Here is a 20727-nt window from a genome sequence, read left to right as displayed (position 1 = left end):
TCTTTTTCTCTTTTTTTTTTTTTTTTTTTTTTTTTTTTTTTTTTTTTTGTTTTAGCATTTAATGTCTTATAACATTATTTCCCTTTTTGCCCTTCTAATTACTATTTAATCCTTCATCAACTTTATCTTGTCAAGCCAACAAAATATCATCATTCTTTTACCACTTTACCCCTAAGGCATGTGCATGGTAGTTAACTTAGCACATAAAAAGGAAAAGACTATTTTACCCTTGGACGTATTGGTGGGGTTTACACCCATACTGATAGCTAGGCAATCATTCCGCTCTCTTTCATCTAGCAAACCTACTGCATAACATGCATCTTTGAATATAGGGTATATTCTTCAATTAACAGTTCTAATATCTTCAAATGATATTGCTCCTTTAACCAAATTTAGCAACATTCGTAAATAATATTTCTCACCACTACCTTGATATGCAAAGTAAATCCTGCCAATACACCTTCCACTTTTCCGTTGACCCCATTTCCTTTCTTTTTCATTCCGAACCCATTCCGTTGGGAAATCAAAATAAGTCAATGATTTTGCTTGATGATATTCTTGATTATATTTCATCCATTCGGTTAATTTTGTCTGAGTAACAACTTTGCTTTCCAAAAATGTGACTAAACACTTATTTGGATCGAAGATGATTGTTTGTTCGTTCTCCAAGTGGAATGGCAGTCTTTCAATAGCTGGTTCTCTATAACACATATCAAATTGATATATCCTCTAGCAAGCTTCCATAGCGGAGATATATTTGTAAATTTAGTCATCGAATTGATCAATAATATATATACAATAAATAACAGCAAATACTATCATAACATTATATGTTATACCTTTATATACATACCTACAATCACTTGGCTATTGTTATCAACCTCCATAGAAACTGTAATTCTGTTAGGCCCTTTGTTGACATACTTGAACAGATACTTGATTGATCTATGCTGATTACAGATCTCAATATTCATGTGACCATCAAATTTAACTAATAGATTCCTACTATATGGAACAACAAAATGGTTATTATTTTGTTAGGATTAGTGCACAAGTTGACCTATTGACTGGCGTTGATTGACCTGTTGACTAGCGTTTGATGACTTGTTGACTCAAGTATGTTATGTACAAAAATAGCTCTATAACTAACTTTCACTTAATGAAAAATATTATTACTATTCATATTTTCTCTATAGAATTTTCTTTCGTTTTCTTTCTCGTTTGCTACACTACTTCTCACTTGGTATCAAAGCCATTGACAAATGTCAATAATGGTCGAATTTTCTTCTGCTTCTCATAAATCTAATAAAGAATCCTCCCATAAACACAACACTGATTCCAGTAACTTCTCTAATTTGTCTACAATTTCTACATCAGTACTCCTTACAATTTCCCCAAAATTGACGAGAGATAATCACAAATTTTGGAAGTCACAGGTGCTCTTTGCAATAGGAGCTCACGATCTTGAAGAACATCTGACTAGATTAATTCCATGTCCTGCGCCATTTGTTCAAGTTCAATCAGATAGCTCCAACCCTAAAATTGTCAAGAAACCTAATCCAAAGTATAATCTTTGGAAAAAGACTGACAAACTTCTGCTTAGTTGGCTACTATCGTCAATTTATGAATCCAGGTTTGCAGTAATCTCTAAATGTCAATTCTCAACTGATATCTAGCTTACTCTAGAGAAAGAATTTCTTACTGAATCACAAGCTAAAACTTTGCATGTTAAAAGTTTATTAAAAATATAAAGAAAAATGAGTTGAGTATGCATGAATATTTCCTCAAAATGAAAGGTTTTGCTGAGAGTTTGTCCTCAAGTGGAATTACATATTGGACAAGCTTGAATTTGAGTATGATGCTGCGGTGGTGAATATCACGACTAGATTAGAATCTAGACTTGACCCTATCTCAGTTCAGGAAGCTTAAATTGTCCTGCAAAAGCTTGACCGTAGGTTGGAAAAGGCTAACACTGTGATTAATTCTGTAGTTCACAATGAGTTTCATGGAGTTTCAGCAAATGTCGCCAATTTGAGTATTGATAATGGTCGAAGTACATCACAGTCTGGTCAGGTTGCCTCCTTAGACTTCCTCTCACACAATGACATCACATTTACCACAACCTTATAGTTTTCCCACTTCATATTATCCCAACAGCCAACATCAACCTGTGTACTTTCATATTATCCCAACAGCCAACATCAATCTGTGTACTTACCTTCTCAAAATCAAGTCTATCCTTACCAATCTTCAAGAAATTTCTCTGGTGGAAGAGGTCAAGGCAGTGTAGGAGGCAGGAATAGATTTGTGTGTCAAGTCTATGGAAAAACAGGACATTTAGCACTAAATTGCTATCATAGGTTTGATGTTAATTTCACTGGACAGAATACCTTTGCTAGAAATAATTTTAACACTGTTGGAGCTACTGGATTTGTAAGACCACCTGAATTTACTCAAGGAAGTTCATTTTCTCTTGTGCACTTAAATTATTATCATAAGATATAAGTTTAGCTCATCAGTCTCTTTCCCGAAGGACTATTCTTCCCAAAATAATTCTATCCCTGGACCATCTATTATGCATACTAGCAATTCTTCAAATCCAATACCTACAAACCAGTATAGTCAAGCATTTCTGACTCAATCACACTTACAGAATCAGCCTCCTGTTGCTATTAATTAAATTGCTACACCTTATACTGTCCAAGATGCTGCCTGGTACATGGATTCTGGAGCTACAGATCATGTTACTTCGGATTTCTCGCAACTAATAGCAAGTACAAGTTACATAGGTAGTGTACAACTCCTAGTAGGTAATGGTGAGTTACTTTCCATATCTCATATTGGTTTTGCCATATTAACCTATCCAACTAAAGTTTTGCATCTTAGGAATGTTCTTTATGTGCCTACAATTACAAAGAATTTACTGAGCATATCTGAATTCACTAGAGATAACCATGTTCTTATTGAATTTTTTGCTGATTACTGTGTGGTTAACGACTAAACCTCCAAAGCAACTCTGCTCCAAGGCATACTTAAAGCTGGTCTATACAAACTTTAGATACAAACTATGGCTTCTTTTATTCCAATTGAAGTTTTGGCAACTTCATTCCCTTGTAAGTGTGGAAATAACAGTGTACTTCCATTACATAGCTCTAGTCCTCTTTCCAGTTTACAGCCATTAGTGTCCACTATTTCTCGTAAATGTACATTTGATTATGTTTCTATTGGCTAATCATGTACTACTATAATAAAGTTTCTAAATCCGCATTTGTATTCTCATCTGGTGCTACAAATGATATCAATAAAATGCAAGGTTTTCAGTCCTTTCCTACTCAAGAAAATTGATGTTATGCTGTGACACAAAAGGTTAGGCCATCCAAATAGCTTAGTATTGACTAAAATCTTGACTGAACTAAAAGTTCCTCACTTCTCTAAAACTACTATGTCTTTTTGCCAAGCCTACCAATTTCGAAAATTACATCAATCATTCTATCCCAAGTCTACTTTTCACACATCTCAGCCTTTAGAATTGATTTATTTTGACCTATGGGACCATCTCTTGTCCCTTCATCTAAAGGCTTTAAATACTACATACAATTCCTTGATGATCACAGCAGATTCACATTTTTCCCTTGAAAAACAAGTCTAAAACCTATTCCATTTTCACACAATTCCATAAGTTAGTTGAGAGATAGTTCAATACTCCTCTAAAATGTGTTCAAACTGATTCGGGAGGTGAGTTTAGAAGTTTGACCCCTTATTTCACATAGCATGATATCTTTTTTAGACATTCATGTGCACACACTCACCAACAAAATAGGAGGGTTGAGAGAAAACATAGGCATATTGTTGAACAAGGCTTAACTTTGTTAGCTCAAGCTCATATGCCTTTTAAGTTTTGGTGGCCTACTTTCCAAATAGCTGTTTACCTAACCAATAGATTACCCTCTCTTGTATTGTCCAACTTATCCCCTTTCCAAAAACTCTTTCATACAACACCTAACTATTCAATCATAAAGGTATTTGGATGTGTTGTGTACCCTTTCCTCATACCCTGTAGGCCTCACAAGTTCAACTTCCACACCACAAAATGCACCTTTATAGGTTATAATTTACAACATAAAGGATACAAGTGTTTAGCCCCTGATGGTCGAATCTATATCTGTCAAAGTGTCAAGTTTGATGAGTTAGATTTTCCTTTTCAGCTACATAACTCCTCTACTTCATTACCTTCTACCAATTCAGCCTCTCTTGCTTCAACTTCAACTTCAACTTTTACTCCCTCTCAAACTTGGCACATTCCTCACTCAATCACAACTTACTCATAAAACAAAAACTCATATTCTATTGCTTTTGGCCATCCCACTACACCAAATCAGTTACAAACCTTATTAGAATCTGGCCCAATTGTCCCTGTTCTTCCTTCGGTGTCCACTACTTTTGTTGCTCTTAACTCAAAGACTTTACCTACTCATGTGTCTAACAAGTCTGTCACTTCTAATTCAAACTCCTTGTCATCTGCCCCTGTAATAACTGCTTTATACTAAAACACTCATAGAAATACATATAATACATGTATAGTAGCAAAAGTAGTTGGGCCCAAATTTTTCTTTTATTAAATGTACATATTCATTTTACAAAATAAAGTATCATATACAAAAGTTATCAAAAATGTGGTGGACAGTGTAGCTATTGCTCCTCGCTTGCCGATGTCCATCTAACCGCGTCCTCACCTAGATCCTGCAAAACACATAGAAAACAACGGGGTGAGCACAAGTAATGCTCAGTAAGTAAATCCTCTACTCATCTATCCCTGTAACTCTTTCTAGTAATTCTTTCCTTACACTCTTCTCTTCTCATTTATTTTTCTCTTTCTGTTTCTCTTTCTCATAACTCTTTTCTATTAACTCTTTATTGTATGTCACGACCTCATCTTACCAGAGGCACGATTGGGAACTCATCCCACTCTTCATGACTTCTACTCATTCTCTACCGATCAGACTCGGTTATGCATGGATTCGGAACCCTTGGCCTCGTGAGTGTATACTCTCTCTCTCTCTTGAATGTCACGGCCCCATCTTACCAGAGGCACGGTCGGAACCTTGTGTTCCACTCTTCGTGACTATCACGACCCCATCTTACCGGAGTGGTAGCATGTTGAATGCACCAAATTAATTACCTTTCTAACGTAACTACTGAATTGTATATAGGGTAAGCAAGGGTCGATCCCACATGGAATGTTTCGATTAAATCCTATATTCTATGCCAATAACCACAACGAAGACAACAAGAAAAAAAAATAAAATCCTAAACAGTAAACACGACAGCAGAATAATGAAAGGGGGTTGTAGTCAAGGCAAACTAACTAAAACAAAAAAATCTCTAATGGTAGAAAATATCAGGTTAAAAGTAATCAGTTCTCGGTTCAAGATCCACCTAAACATGCATTGGACATGAACTAACTGTAACACTATTCTATCTCGTTATTATGGAACTACTAACCCTAGGAAACAACAAGCTCTGCTACCCGAATTTTCCCTTAATTGTCACTATTGAAATAATGTAATAACTACTTCCTACTCAAATACTCATAAAAATATACATAATAAAATACATGTATAATAACATAAGTAGCTGGGCCCAAATTTTTCTTTTATTAAACATATACATTCTTTATACAAAATTAGTATCATAAACAAAAACTATCAAAAACTATGTAGACAATGTAGCCATTCCTCCTCGCGTGCCGACGTCCATCCGACTGTGTCCTCACCTAAATCCTGCAAAAACATAGAAAGACAACGGGGTGAGCAAAAATAATGCTCAGTAAGTAAACCCTCTAGTCATCTATCCCCGTAACTCTCTCTCTCTAAGTCTTTCTTTACAATTCTCATTTACTCTCTCTTTTATACTTCTCTCTGTTTTATTTTTCTGTTTCTCTCTCTCTGTTTTCTTTCTTAGAACTCTTTTCTACTAACTCTCTTTAGTAAGTCACGGCCCCATCTTACCGGGGGCACGGCCGGGACTCGCTCCCGCTCTCCGTGACTTTTACTCGTTCTTAGCCGATCGGACTCGGTTAGGCATGGATTCAGAACCCTTGGCCATGTGAGTATATAATCTCTCTCTCAGGTACTCTCGGGTATAGCCCTCATCCGCATTCACTCTCACGGGCTACACCACTTCTCTCTCTCATACTCATGCCACTCTCTCAATGCGGCGTACATGTGGGGATACTCTACCCATTACTCACGGGTTCCCCATCGCACAACCTACTCTATTCTCTTCTTCTCTCTTTTCTCTTAATAAAGCTCACACTCAAAGCTCTCTAATCTTTTTCTACTCTTTCTCTAATGCATAATTAATGCATATGGATGATTCATGCTCATTAATGCACTCATGAAATGCACAAATGCAATGTTGCATCAAAGACAGTCATTCTGCGCAGGTCACACTCAAGAAGGCATAACTTGAGTTATACACATCGGATTGCTACAATTTTCGTCTCATTTTAAAGCTTAGAGATAGGGCTACAACTTAATGTTGAAGTATTAACCCAGTTAAATCTTTAAGATACCCAAAAATCACTCAGAAGGTCACGGACGTGACAGAGCAGTTTTCACTTAGGCTTTTCACTTAGGCATTTCATTAAACATATTGCATGCATACTCAATTCGAATTTGGCTACCATTCTATCTCTTTATCAAGTCACCAATATTTGGAGTAAAACTCTAGAAAACAACTACTAAACCTGCCAAAAACAATACACTCTCAAAAATTCTACTCAACTCTTTCTAACTTAAACCAAACTTCAATGAATCATCATACAACCAAAACCACTTCTCATGGTTAAATTCTACTCATTAATAATCATCAAACTCCTCAATAATTCATCAATTTCATCAAAAATTCTTAAAATCATAAACATATACATATATGTAAAATCTCTACACCCTTGATTTCTCAAATCATAACTGGGGTTGGATTTACTTACCTTGAATTTGAGCAACTCCAACACTATAATCTCTCTTTGATAGAATTCCCTTTCCTCTTAAACCCTAAGCATATAAAACCATAAGAATTTAAAACTTTAAAATTTAATCTCACATCTTGATGCAAGAATCTTACCTTTGGATGCTTAGGATTGAAAATCCACTCAAAAATACCCAAAATCTATGAATTTCCTTGGAAATCTAGCGAAGAAATTTGAGAGAATTTGAGTAGAGAATGGCATGAATGGAGGGATAGAGTGGCTAGGGTTTCTACTCTTGAACTCTTATTACATAATAATATATATATGTAGTTTCCCATTTTGCCCTTACACTTTCTATGAAATTCCATCTATGTCCCTTAGTCAATTACAATAATGCCCTCATTTTTATTACATTCTCCATGAAATTCTATCTCTTTTCACTCCTCAATTTTTCAACTAATTTTGAGTGAAAAGACCATTTTACCCCTAATGAAAGTTTAAGGGATTTTCTTCACATTTTTATCAAAATAACTTTAACAAAATTCAACTAAGGGCCAACCAACCAAAAATAACAGCATGCAAGCTCAAATGAGAACAAATCAATAAACATTCAAGCAATGCAACAATAATTTAACTACATACCTCAAGTGGGGCGTTACAATTCTCCCCCCCTTAAAAGAATTTTGTCCTCGAAATTCACACAAATAACTCCGGGTAACGTTTCTGCATTTCTTGCTCTACCTCCTATGTGGCCTCTTCTACCTTGTGATTTCTCCAAAGGACTTTTACTAATGGAATTCTCTTATTCCGGAGCTCTTTAATCCTTCGGTCCAAAATCTGTACTGGACGCTCCTCATACACAAGGTTCTCTTCCAAGTCAACATCCTCTATTCTCAAGATATGGGAGGGATCACTTACGTACTTCTGTAGCATCAAGACATGGAAAACATCATGCACCTTGTCCATGCTAGGTGGTAGTGCCAATCTGTAGGCCACGTTTCCCACTTGTTGCAATACCTCAAATGGACCTACATATCTCGGTGCTAACTTTCCTTTATTACTGAAGTGCATCACTCGCTTATAGGGGAAAACTCTCAGAAATACTTTATCACCCACTTGAAATTCAACCTCTTTTCTCTTCAAGTTGGCATAAATCTTCTATCGATCTTGGGCTTGCTTCATTCTGTTTCTGATTAATCTTACATCTTCTATCATTTTCTGAGTCACCTCTGACCCAAGAGTGGTACTCAACTCATCTTTTTCACCTATCTTATCCTAATGTAGTGGAGACCTACATCGTCTACCATACAAAGCCTCGTAAGGCATCATCTTAATTGTAGACTGGTAATTGTTGTTGTAGGCAAACTCCACTAAGGGTAACATTTCATGCCAGGATGCTTTATAATCCATACAGCAAGCTCTCAACATATCCTCAAGCACCTGATTCATTCTCTCTGTTTGGCCATCCATCTGAGGATGATAGGCAGTGCTGAATGCCAAACGAGTACCCAAATTTCTCTATAAACTAGTCCAGAAAGCTGAGACAAATCTGGAATCTCTATCTGACACTATTGTCTTGGGCACACCATGCAACCTGACTATCTCTTTAATGTAAATCTTAGCCAACTGATCTGTAGTGGTGCTCTCCTTTACTGGGAGGAAATGGGCAAACTTAGTTAATCTATCCACAATCACCCATATAGCATTATATCCTTTCTGTACTCTAGGGAGACCTGTGATAAAATCCATCGAAATACTCTCCCATTTCCACTCTGAAATACTAAGTGGCTGAAGCAACCCTGACGGCCTTTAGTGTTCTGTTTTCACCTGTTGACAAGTCAGGCATTTAGCTACAAACTCTGCAATGTCTCTCTTCATACCTGGCCACCAGTAGCCTTTCTTTACATCTTAATACATCTTGGTTGCTCCAGGATGAGCAGTGTATGGTGTGTCATGAGCCTCCATAAGAATTCTCTTTCTCAACTCATCATTTTGAGGGATATACAACCGATTTCTGAAATAGAGGACACTATCCACTAAATGGACCTCTGTTACCTTGCCCTTATGTACTTGCTGAACTATTTTCTGACACCATTCATCAGCCACTGGCTTAACTCTGACTTCCTCCAATAAAGTAGACTGAACCTCTAACTTGGCAATCTTTCCCGGAATCACTTCAATCTGTTCTCTACATAATTCTTCTATCAACTCTTTCTGCTTAGTGAGCTGGGACAAATAAGCTTTTCTACTCAAGGCATCGACTACTACATTGGCTTTCCCCGGTTGATACTTGATCTCTCAATCATAGTCCTTAACCAGCTCTAACCACTTCTCTGTCTCATACTCTTTTAATTGCCGAGAGGCATATGCTATCACCCTACCTAACTACATTAACACTGCACCAAGTCCTTACAGAGAGGCATCTGTATAAATGTCATAATCTACACCCTTCTCTGGTAACACTAACACGGGAGCTGTTGTTAACCTCTTCTTCAACTCTTGGAAACATTCCTCACATGCTTTTGACCATACAAAATGAGTCTTCTATTTGGTAAGAGCTGTCAATGGCTTAGCCAACTAGGCGAACCCTTCAACAAATCGTCTGTAGTAACCTGCCAAGCCTAAGAAACTTCTGACCTCTTTTACTATCTTCGGCTTCTGCCACTCAAGGATTGCCTTTACCTTACTCGGATCTACTAAAATCCCTTCCTTGGACACCGTATGGCCCAGAAATATTACTTGGTCAAGCCAAAACTCACATTTAGAAAACTTAGTTCATATAACCGCTTTTCCCTCAACCGTTGTAGCACTATTCTCAAATGTTCCTCATGTTCTTCTCTCAACTTAGAATAAACCAGAATATCATCAATGAATACTACTATAAACTGATCCAGACAGTCATGGAATAAGTTAAGCCAAACGGCTTCACTACAAACTCATAATGCTCATACCTTGTACGGAAAGCAGTCTTAGCTATATCCTGCTTGGCCACTCTTACCTTATGGTACCCTGACCTCAAATCAATTTTGGAGAATACTGCTACTCCCTTCAACTAATCAAACAAATCATCTATCCGAGGTAATGGGTACTTATTCTTCACTGTCACTTTATTTAGCTCTCTGTACTCAATACACATCCGTAGTGACCCGTCTTTCTTCTTTACAAACAGAATTGGAGCTCCCCAGGGAGAATGACTAGGTCGGATAAAACCTTTATCGAAAAGCTCTTGAAGTTGCTTCTTTAATTCCTAAAGCTTTGCTGGGGCCATTCGGTAAGGGGCTTTAGATATGGGTGCTGTTCCTAGTGCTAGTTCAATACTAAACTCAACCTCACTTTTCGGTGGCAAACCTGGTAAGTCTTCCGAAAACACATCTAGGAATTCTTGAACTACTAGCACCCTCTGAATTTCTGACTGTGGAACGTCACCACTCTGTACTACATGAGCAATATATCCAGAACACCCATTTCTCAACATCTTTCTAGCCTTCACACTACTAATCAACATGCTCAACTGATGGCCCTCTCCAAAACTAAATTTATCTCCACCATGGAGATTAAATCTTGCCTTCTTCTTCTGACAATCAATTTCTACTCCATACCTCCCTAGGAAATCCATGCCCAATATCACATCAAAGTCGGGCATATCAAAAACTATTAAATCAACTGCTAACTCTCGACCATGGATCACTACGGACTCTCCTAACAACATCTCATGAGTCAGCACACTCACCCCGTCAGGTAACTCTATCTTAATGGGTTGACTCACTTTAGTAGGTTTCAAACTTAATCTCTATATCATTCCATGAGATATAAAAGAATGGGTAGCTCCAGAATCAATTAAAGCATATAAAGGAACAACATGAAATAACAACTGACCAGTTACGGCTGGCGGACTGGCCTTGGCTTCACCCTGTGCCACTGTAAATACTCTGGCATTTGTACCTCTAGGAGTTTGAGTTGTCGGTGGGAGATGAGCTTTACAATCCCTTATCAGATGCCCTGGCTGTCAGCACTTGTAACACACATATCGGTCCCTCAAACACTCTCCTGAATGGTTCCTCCCGCATTTAGCACAAGGGGGAAACCCTTCTGTCCTAGGTCATTTGTTCTGCCAATCTCTCATATTCTTCCTGGGTTGAAACTTCTTCTTGGCCCTTACTTCTTTGTTCTTCGTGGCATCTACTCTCTCCCACTGTAAGGTGGTGGATGGCTTACTAGATACTATTGAAGCTAACCCTTCTGCAATGTATTTATTTACATAGATCTCTGCCCTTAAAGCCCGTGTTAGAGCTTCACTGTAGGTATGCGGGGGCTCGACTCTTGTCATTACATCTCGAGCAATATCTGATTTCAACCCTTGCACGAACTTGTCCCTCCTTAACTCCGGTGTGTACACTATCCCGGGTGCAAAGCGAGCAAGAGAGTTGAATCTTATTGAATATTCTTTCACCGTACTAGTCCCCTACTTCAAATTAATAAATTCTTGGACCTTCTCGTGTATTCGATCTTCTGTTCGATACTCGGCCTCAAACAATCTCCTGAATTCCTCCCAAGTCATCGAGGCCATGTCATGAGTCTCTTCCATTAATTCCCACCAAATTCGGGCATCTCCCCGAAATAAGAAACTGGCATATCTAATCCTCTCTCTATCATTCATGGGAAACAGTGCTGCCGTCCGCTCTACGGACTTAAACCACTCTTCTGCTTCTAACGGGTCCCTAGTACCCCTAAACTCTGGCGGCTGGTGTTGGTCTGCAAGCCCCTGAATCGAATCAACTCAACTCTGTATTGTCTGAGGTACCGGCCCTTCTCACTCTTGTCTTGCTGTCGGTACTTTGCTAGGGGTCTCAGTTTTTTCCCGTACAACTCTCCCCTGACTCTCAGCTAACGTCTGTTGTACAATGGTTCGAATCCTTGTCTCATCAAGAGTAGGGGGAGTTAGTTCTAGTGGGTTAGAGGATTCTCCCTCGTTCATCACACTCTTACCCTTCTTCCTGTTACTACGCCTCATCTACAAAACAACCACACTTGATCAATTCAAGAGAACACTTAATGTAAGGAAAGAATTAACTTACACAGTCGACTCTCGGACATCGTAGTGACGAGAATGGTACACTGTCAAATCCCAAAATCTCAGCTCTGATACCAAAAATGTAATAACTACTTCCTACTCAAATACTCATAAAAATATACATAATAAAATACATGTATAATAACATAAGTAGTTGAGCCCAAATTTTTCTTTTATTAAACATATACATTCTTTATACAAAATTAGTATCATAAACAAAAAACTATCAAAAACTATGTAGACAGTGTAGCCATTCCTCCTCGCGTGCCGACGTCCATCCGACCGTGTCCTCACCTAAATCCTACAAAAACATAGAAAGACAATGGGGTGAGCACAAATAATGCTCAGTAAGTAAACCCTCTAGTCATCTATCCCCGTACCTCTCTCTCTCTAAGTCTTTCCTTACAATTCTCATTTACTCTCTCTTTTATACTTTTCTCTGTTTTCTCTTTCTGTTTCTCTCTCTCTATTTCTCTTTCTTAGAACTCTTTTCTACTAACTCTCTTTAGTAAGTCACGGCCCCATCTTACCGGGGGCACGGCCGGGACTCGTTCTTGCTCTCCGTGACTTCTACTCGTTCTTAGCCGATCGGACTCGGTTATGCATGGATTCGGAACCCTTGGCCATGTGAGTATATAAACTCTCTCTCAGGTACTCTCGGGTATAGCTCTCATCCGCATGCACTCTCACGGCCTACACCACTTCTCTCTCTCATACTCATGCCGCTCTCTCAATGCGGCGTACATGCGGGAATACTCTATCCATTACTCACGAGTTCCCCATCGCACAACCTACTCTATTCTCTTTTTCTCTCTTTTCTCTTAATAAAGCTCACACTCAAAGTTCTCTACTCTTTTTCTACTCTTTTTTAATGCATAATTAATGCATATGGATGATTCATGCTCATTAATGCACTCATGAAATGCACAAATGCAATGTTGCATCAAAGACAGTCATTCTGCGCAGGTCACACTCAAGAAGGCATAACTTGAGTTATACACATTGGATTGCTAAAATTTTTGTCTTGTTTTAAAGCTTAGAGACAGGGCTACAACTGTTATGTTTAAGTCTCAACCAAGTTCAATTTATAAGATACCCAAAAATCACTCAGAAAGTCACGGACATGACAGGACAGTTTTCACTTAGGCATTTCATCAAACATATTGCATGCATACTCAATTCGAATTTGGCTACCATTCTATCTCTTTCTCAAGTCACCAATATTTGGAGTAAAATTCCAGCAAACAACTACTAAACCTGCCAAAAACAATACACTCCCAAAAATTCTACTCAACTCTTTCTAACTTCAACCAAACTTCAATGAATCATCATACAACCAAAACCACTTCTCATGGTTAAATTCTACTCATTAACAATCATCAAACTCCTCAATAATTCATCAATTTCATCAATAATTCTCAAAATCATAAACATATACACATATGTAAAATCTCTACACCCTTGATTTCTCAAATCATAACTTGGGTTGGATTTACTTACCTTGAATTTGAGCAACTCCAACACTATAATCTCTCTTTGATAGAATTCCCTTTCCTCTTAAACCCTAAGCATATAAAACCATAAGAATTCAAAACTTTAAAATTTAATCTCACATCTTGATGCAAGAATCTTACATTTGGATGCTTAGGATTGAAAATCCACTCAAAAATACCCAAAATCTATGAATTTCCTTGGAAATCTAGTGAAGAAACTTGAGAGAATTTGAGTAGAGAATGGCATGAATAGAGGGATAGAGTGGCTAGGGTTTCTACTCTTGAACTCTTATTACATAATAATATATATATATTAGTTTCCCATTTTGCCCTTACACTTTCTATGAAATTCCATCTATGTCCCTTAGTCAATTACAATAATGCCCTCATTTTTATTATATTCTCCATGAAATTCTATCTCTTCTCACTCCCCAATTTTTCAACTAATTTTGAGTGAAAAGACCATTTTACCTCTAATGAAAGTTTAAGGGATTTTCTTCACATTTTTCTCAAAATAAATTTAACAAAATTCAACTAAGGGCCAACCAACCAAAAATAACAACATGCAAGCTCAAATGAGAACAAATCAATAAACATTCAAGCAATGCAACAATAATTTAACTACATACCTCAAGTGGGGCGTTACAAATAAGCTCTCTGAGTAGATCCCAACCCTTGAACAACCTAGAATAAGCTCTCTAAGTTTAATTCAATGGCAGCCTTAAGAATTAGGAAAATAGATCAATCTAAGCAACAATCTCACAAGCTCGAATTATTTAACTTAGGTTATGTTATTCAAGGTGACAGACTGAAAACTTGTCCATAATCATCTATCACCATGTGTTACTCATTGAATAGAAATAGGACAATTAGGTATCACAATTCCTAATTCTAACAGATAAAATTCCGATTAAACAATTCGGTAGACCATTACTAAATCACTCAAACAGAAAATTATAAACAATTAAAACAGAATAACATAAACAATTCTAATAAAAACGAGATTGAGAACAATGTTACTGAAGTTAAGTTACACCAATGACATGAATTCAGGCTTCAAAATTCCCTTGAACTTAAGAAGAAAGATCAGCCTCACATCTTGACGTAGAAAGTAAAAGAAAACCGAAAAAACTCCAAACTACTGCTGTTCTCTTCCCCTTTTTAACCTAACAACTCATCAATAAATAACATGCGTTTTCCTTAATTCTACCCCAGGAATCACGGAAATTACTTTCCTAGATCTTTGCTAAAAGATAGACTTCCAAAATTGTCAAAATCTTATCAGATATGGAAAACAGAATTCGTCTCCAGCTTGCACCAGGATTCTCGAAATGTAAAAGAACTTTTATGGGCTCTGTCACTTCATAAAAGTTGTAGTCCGGGATGTGTAGATGAATCTGGGCTTTTGAATCGCCTGATTTCGATATCTGAAGCTCCAGTTAGGCCCATTCGAAGACTCAATACTCAACAAGGAAATCCTTCTGCGACTAGGATTCCAGGTCCGGTTTTACAACAACTAATGATGGCTCAAACGAACTCGGATTCTCGTCCATAATACCTTACTGAAAATCTTGATTTGTCTACTTTAATTTTTGTGAAGAACAATTTTGCAATCGAGAAATCTAACTCCTTGAAAAACCTGAAAAACACAGCACTGGTCAGAATAACAAAAAATCTGGAATTTCCTAATCTTTTCTCACTTATTTCATAAAGTCTATCCAAATATGCCAAACTTACAAAATAAACTCTAATAAACTCAACTAGGCATAAAACATAACAAAAAACATAATATAGAAGGAATAAAAATATATAAATTACACTCTTATCACGGAGGCATGGCTGGAACCTGGTGTTCCACTCTTCGTGACTTCTACTCATCACTCACGAGTTCCCCATCGCACAACCTACTCTATTCTCTTCTTTAGCACTACTCTCTTTATGTTCTCTAGTGCTCATTTTCTCGTTCTCTTTACTCTTAAAGTAGTTTATACTCAAAATTCTCTACTCTTTCTCAAGCTACTTCTCAAATGCACAATTAATGCATATGTTATGTTCATGCTCCTTAATGCACTCATGAAATGCCATTATGCAATGTCGCAAGAAGTTACTACTCATGCTCATACTTCTCGTAGGCATTTCATCAAACAACTAATGGGCATACAAAACTCTTCTTTAACTACAACTCTATTTCTCTCTTTAACCATCCAAAATGGGAGGAAACTCCCTCATATGCCATAAATTCCTGTCAAGGAAAACACTCCTAAAAAGGTTTACACAAAGCCTCTCCAACTTCAACTCAACTTCACTCTCTCTTCACACATCAAATACTTCTCATCATTTACATATATCCAACCAATCATAAATTATCCACTCATCTTATCTCAATTCTCAACAAGCATAATACATACATGCATAAAGAAAATCTCTACTCAAAGATTTCTTAAACTTTTACTTGGGTTGGATTTACTTACCTTGTGGTGGAGTGATTCCATTAGCACTTCTCTTTTCCTTTGGTAGATGGTCTTTTCTCTACAACTTAGGAAGCTTTAGATTAACTCTCTACCCAAAAACTACTCAAAAGCCCTCTAAAATCCTTGAAAGATTGAGTGAAAGTAGAAGAATGAAGGGTTTACTAAGACTAAACCCTTATTAACTCATATTATACACAACCTTTTCCATTTTTCCCTTGCTCTTTCTTAGAAATTCCATCTTTATCCTTTAATACATTACACTCACACCCCCAATTCTAACACATTCTCCATGAAATTTTCTTGCATTTCACTCCCCACTTTTTCTACTAATTAGGGGTAGAATGGTCACTTTGCCCCTATGGAAAATTTTCTAGAAACTTCACGCAACTTTTCAACCGGCTCTTCACCGCGGCGAAGAAATCCAGAGCTTACGTCGCCGCGGCGAAACTCTTTCTTCGCCGCGGCGAAGTCTGCACTTCCAAAATTTTGCAAGACTTCACCAAAATCAGGGCAACCACTCACCCAAATCAAAACACACATTCAACTAAAGGCCAACCAAACAATATTAACAACATACACACTCAATTGAGGGCAAAATAATAAACATTCAAACAATGCAACATAAATTAGCTACGTACCTCAAGTGGGGCGTTACAGCCCCCATCAACTCTCATATCTCTATTGTGTCTAGTGAGTTTTATGATACTGTACCATTACAAGTTGACTTGCCTTTTACTACATCTCCTCCTCCTACCCTAAGCACTCACCCTATGATCACTAGAGCTAAGGCCAAAGCACATAACACTGTCTTAGTTCCTTCTTCTACTCTTGACACCAATCAACCAACCTCTGTTTCTGAAATAATGTCTCATACCTCTTGGAAAGCTGCAATGCAGGCAGAATTTGATGCTTTGTTAGCCAATAACACTTGGGATTTGGTTCCAACAACTACTGATATTCATACAGTAGGATGTAAATGGGTTTTTAAGGTAAAACACAATTCTGATGGCTTTGTCCAAAAACTCAAAACAAGATTGGTTGCTAAAGGGTTCCAGCAAACCCCTAGTATAGGCTATCTTGAAACTTTTAGTCTGGTTGTTAAGTCCCCAACAGTGAGAGTAATTATGAGCTTGGCGGTTAGCTATGAAAGGGATATACAACAGGTTGATATTAATAATGCTTTCTTGAATGGTGATTTGACTGAAAAAGTATACATGGTTCAGCTTGAAGGTTTTGTTGATTCCCTAAATCCTCATCATGTTTGCAAATTAAATAAGGCTCTTTATGTACTAAAACAGGCCCTATGGGCCTGGTTTGATAAATTGAAAAAGGCATTTCCACTCTGGGGGTTTAGTCATTATGTAGTAGACCTAGCCTATTTATCTGTCATCATGAAGGAAAGAACTGTGACGAGGGTATCGAGTGCTTGAAATCTCGATAGTGAGAACCTTATGAGCACATATGATGGCCATTCTAGAAACGTCCATAGCCCCAGTATTATCCTAACCCAGGGCACAAATAATACGGTAAGGCGTCATAGTGTTGGACGACTCTGTCGAGAGGCAGTGACAGATCTCACATGTCTAAGTTGTTTGGTGACAACCTAGTGCAACACATGGGTGCTTATTATAGACAAGTTCATCGAACCGGCCCACCGGAGGATTCCACAAAGATGGTTACCCTAGTGTTTGTGGAACAAATCCTCCAACGAATTGTGGGGCATGTGATCCTTAGACTTGAGATGACCGAAGCATCTTGTGCACTGATTGGTGTAGTTTGACGCTAGCCCAACGTAGTCCTCTCAGGATATCAAAATGATAGTGGTTGATTGCATTGAAAAGTGTATCGAGACTATGGTGGATCGACAGAGGATTAATCACTCTTGGGTACGGGAGAATCTCACGGAGTAATTCGATAGATGATAATGACATTAAATCTATTGCCGTAATGGGATTGAGTTGTAGCTCAATCCAATCTATTCTGGTCGTTGGTCCAATAACCGAATATCGAGATATCAAGGATATCCAAAGTTGACACTACTTCTATGCCTCGGCCTTGATGAGATAATAGATGATGAAAGGATTGGATTGCACAGTAACCATATCGTTGATAGATAGCGGTTTCGCTAAATCCAAATCTATCGAGTGGCCATGATGTCTGACTGGAGGCCAATCTTGGTCTGTGTCTAGTGGGATGATTGATTGATTGTCAATTGTGATACGATTCATTGTCGATATGATGAGGAGCCTTCAGGTCGCACACATAGAAGACAAATTAAGAATAAAATTCTTGAGAAGAGTATTTTCGTCATTTATGATGAAAGGGTATTTTCGTCATTTAAGATGAAAGGGCTTTTTGGTAATCTCACAGTATAATTAAATTTACTGAGGTTGTTGCCTAAATTTAATTTCATATGGAAATTAAATTAGTTAGATTATATATATATTTATCTATTTAGCTATAAAGGATATTATCCAATATTAATATTTATTATTAATATTGATGATGTGAATTCAAATTTTGTTTTTAAATTTGAATTGAAATGCCATGTTTTGTTGCAAGGGTAATCGATGGCTATTCCAGCTTGGAATAGGGTTTTAGTGTGCACTATTTAAGTGCAACTAAAATTAAAATGAAATAATTCATTCAATTAAAATAAACCCTAGCCACCCTCTCTCTCCCTCTCCCAAAAATGTGAACCCCTTTGTAAGAGGCAGAATTTTTCTTCCCAAGAAAAATTCTGCAGAAAATTATTCTTGAAGTTGAGAGACTTTTCCTAGCTTAAAAATCCCTCAATGACAACCATCCTGTCTTCGTGTGGATACCGCGAGTGCACTTCTACTTTGGAGTGGTAGCGATTCCAACCTCAAATCGAAGGAGCCTCCAACACTAGTATGAAATTTTATCTCCTTTGATTTGGTTAATTTAAAATAATGTAAATCGCACATAAGGATCCCCGATTAAGGTTTGTGGACCTAATTAAAATTATTTTTTATTTCCATTGCGTTTTTGTAATGCCCACATCAAGGTATGTAGCTTTATTTATGCCCTAATACCCTCAGTTGAATTTTATTAAAGTTATCTTGAACAAGTGTGAAGAAAATTCCATAAAATTTCATTAGGGGTAAAATGGTCTTTTCACTCATAATTAGTTAAAAAAGTGGGGAGTGAAAAGAGATAGAATAACATGGAGAAGTTAATAAAAGTGAGGGTATTTTGGTAATTGAGTAAGGGACATAGATGGAATTTTTAGAAAGTGTAAGGGTAAAATGGGTATCTAATATATTAAGAGTTGAAGAAGAGAAACCCTAGCCACTCTACCCTCCATTCAAGCCATTCTTTACCCAAATTCTCTCAAATTTCTTCATTAAATTTCCAAGGAAATTCATAGGATTTTGGCTAACTTTTGATAGATTTTTAATCCTAAGCATCCAAAGGTAAGATTCTTGCACCAAGAAGTGAAATTAAATTTTAAAGTTTTGAATTCTTATGGTTGTATATGCTTATGGTTTGAGAAGGAGGGAATTCTACCAAAGAGAGAGTATAGAGTTGGAGTTGCTCAAATTCAAGGTAAGTAAACCTAATTTGAACCTTAATTTGAGCAAGACTTGTGTTGAATTAATTTTTTTGCATGTTTGTATGTGATGGTATGAGAGAATTATGGGCTTTTTTTTTATGTTTATTGATGTATAAATTCTAGCCATGAGAGGTAGTGTATGGTTATGTGATGATTTGGTGAAGTTGTGGAAGATTTTGTGTTGAGATTTTTGAAGTGTAAAGAAGTGATAAATTCAGCCAGGTTTGATACTCAATTTAGTGAGTTTTTGGCTCACAATTTGGTTGAATTAGAGAGTTGTGGAAGTGTAGCCAACATGGTAGTAGCATGTGCATATGAATTGTTTGATGAAAATCCTAAGAGAAAACATGTTACCATGGTTACAATGTCAAATCCGTGACCTTATGAGTGATTTTTGAGCATCGTACCCATCGAACTGGGTTGAGACCTAAACATAAAAGTTGTAGCCCTTTCTCTAATATTTAAAATGAGACCAAGATCATAGCAATCTGATATGTATAACTCGAGATATGCCTTCTTGAATATGACCTACGCAGAATGACTACCTCAAAAGTAACTCCAATTTATTAGTTATTTTTAGTCTAATAATCTATGATTGATTTCAAGTATGGGAATTCTGTTGGTAGAGAATACTAGTTCCATATGATATCTTTATATGCCATAATGCATTCTCACATTCTCACATTTGCATTTAGAAAGAATAGCAAAGAATGAGCATATTTCCATGCACATAAACATTTATGAGAACATTAAAGAACAAAGAGAAAGAGAGTTTGGATGAATTGTAGAGAATTTCTTTTATGCATGTATATGCTTATATATGAAGAATTGTTGATGGAATGGATATTGGATGATGGTTAGAATTTGTCCATGAGAAGAAGTGTTTGTGTACTTGATGTTTGATGAGAGTTTGGATAAATTATGGAAGAATTGGAGTAGAATTTACGGAGTGTGAATCCTAGACAGGTTTGATGTTAATCTTGGTGTGTTTTATTCCAAATTTTGGTGGCTTAGAAGAGAAGTAGAAATGTAGCCAAATTAGAGTTGTTGTGTGCATATAAATTGTTTGATGAAATGTCAAAGAGAAGTGCATACATGATTATGATTATTTGATATCTTGAGATGAGTTGGTAGATGGTAGAGAA

This window comes from Pistacia vera, unplaced genomic scaffold (genome assembly GCF_008641045.1).
Source record: "Pistacia vera cultivar Batoury unplaced genomic scaffold, PisVer_v2 Contig334, whole genome shotgun sequence".
NCBI lineage: Eukaryota > Viridiplantae > Streptophyta > Magnoliopsida > Sapindales > Anacardiaceae > Pistacia > Pistacia vera.
This window is presented reverse-complemented; position numbering follows the sequence as displayed.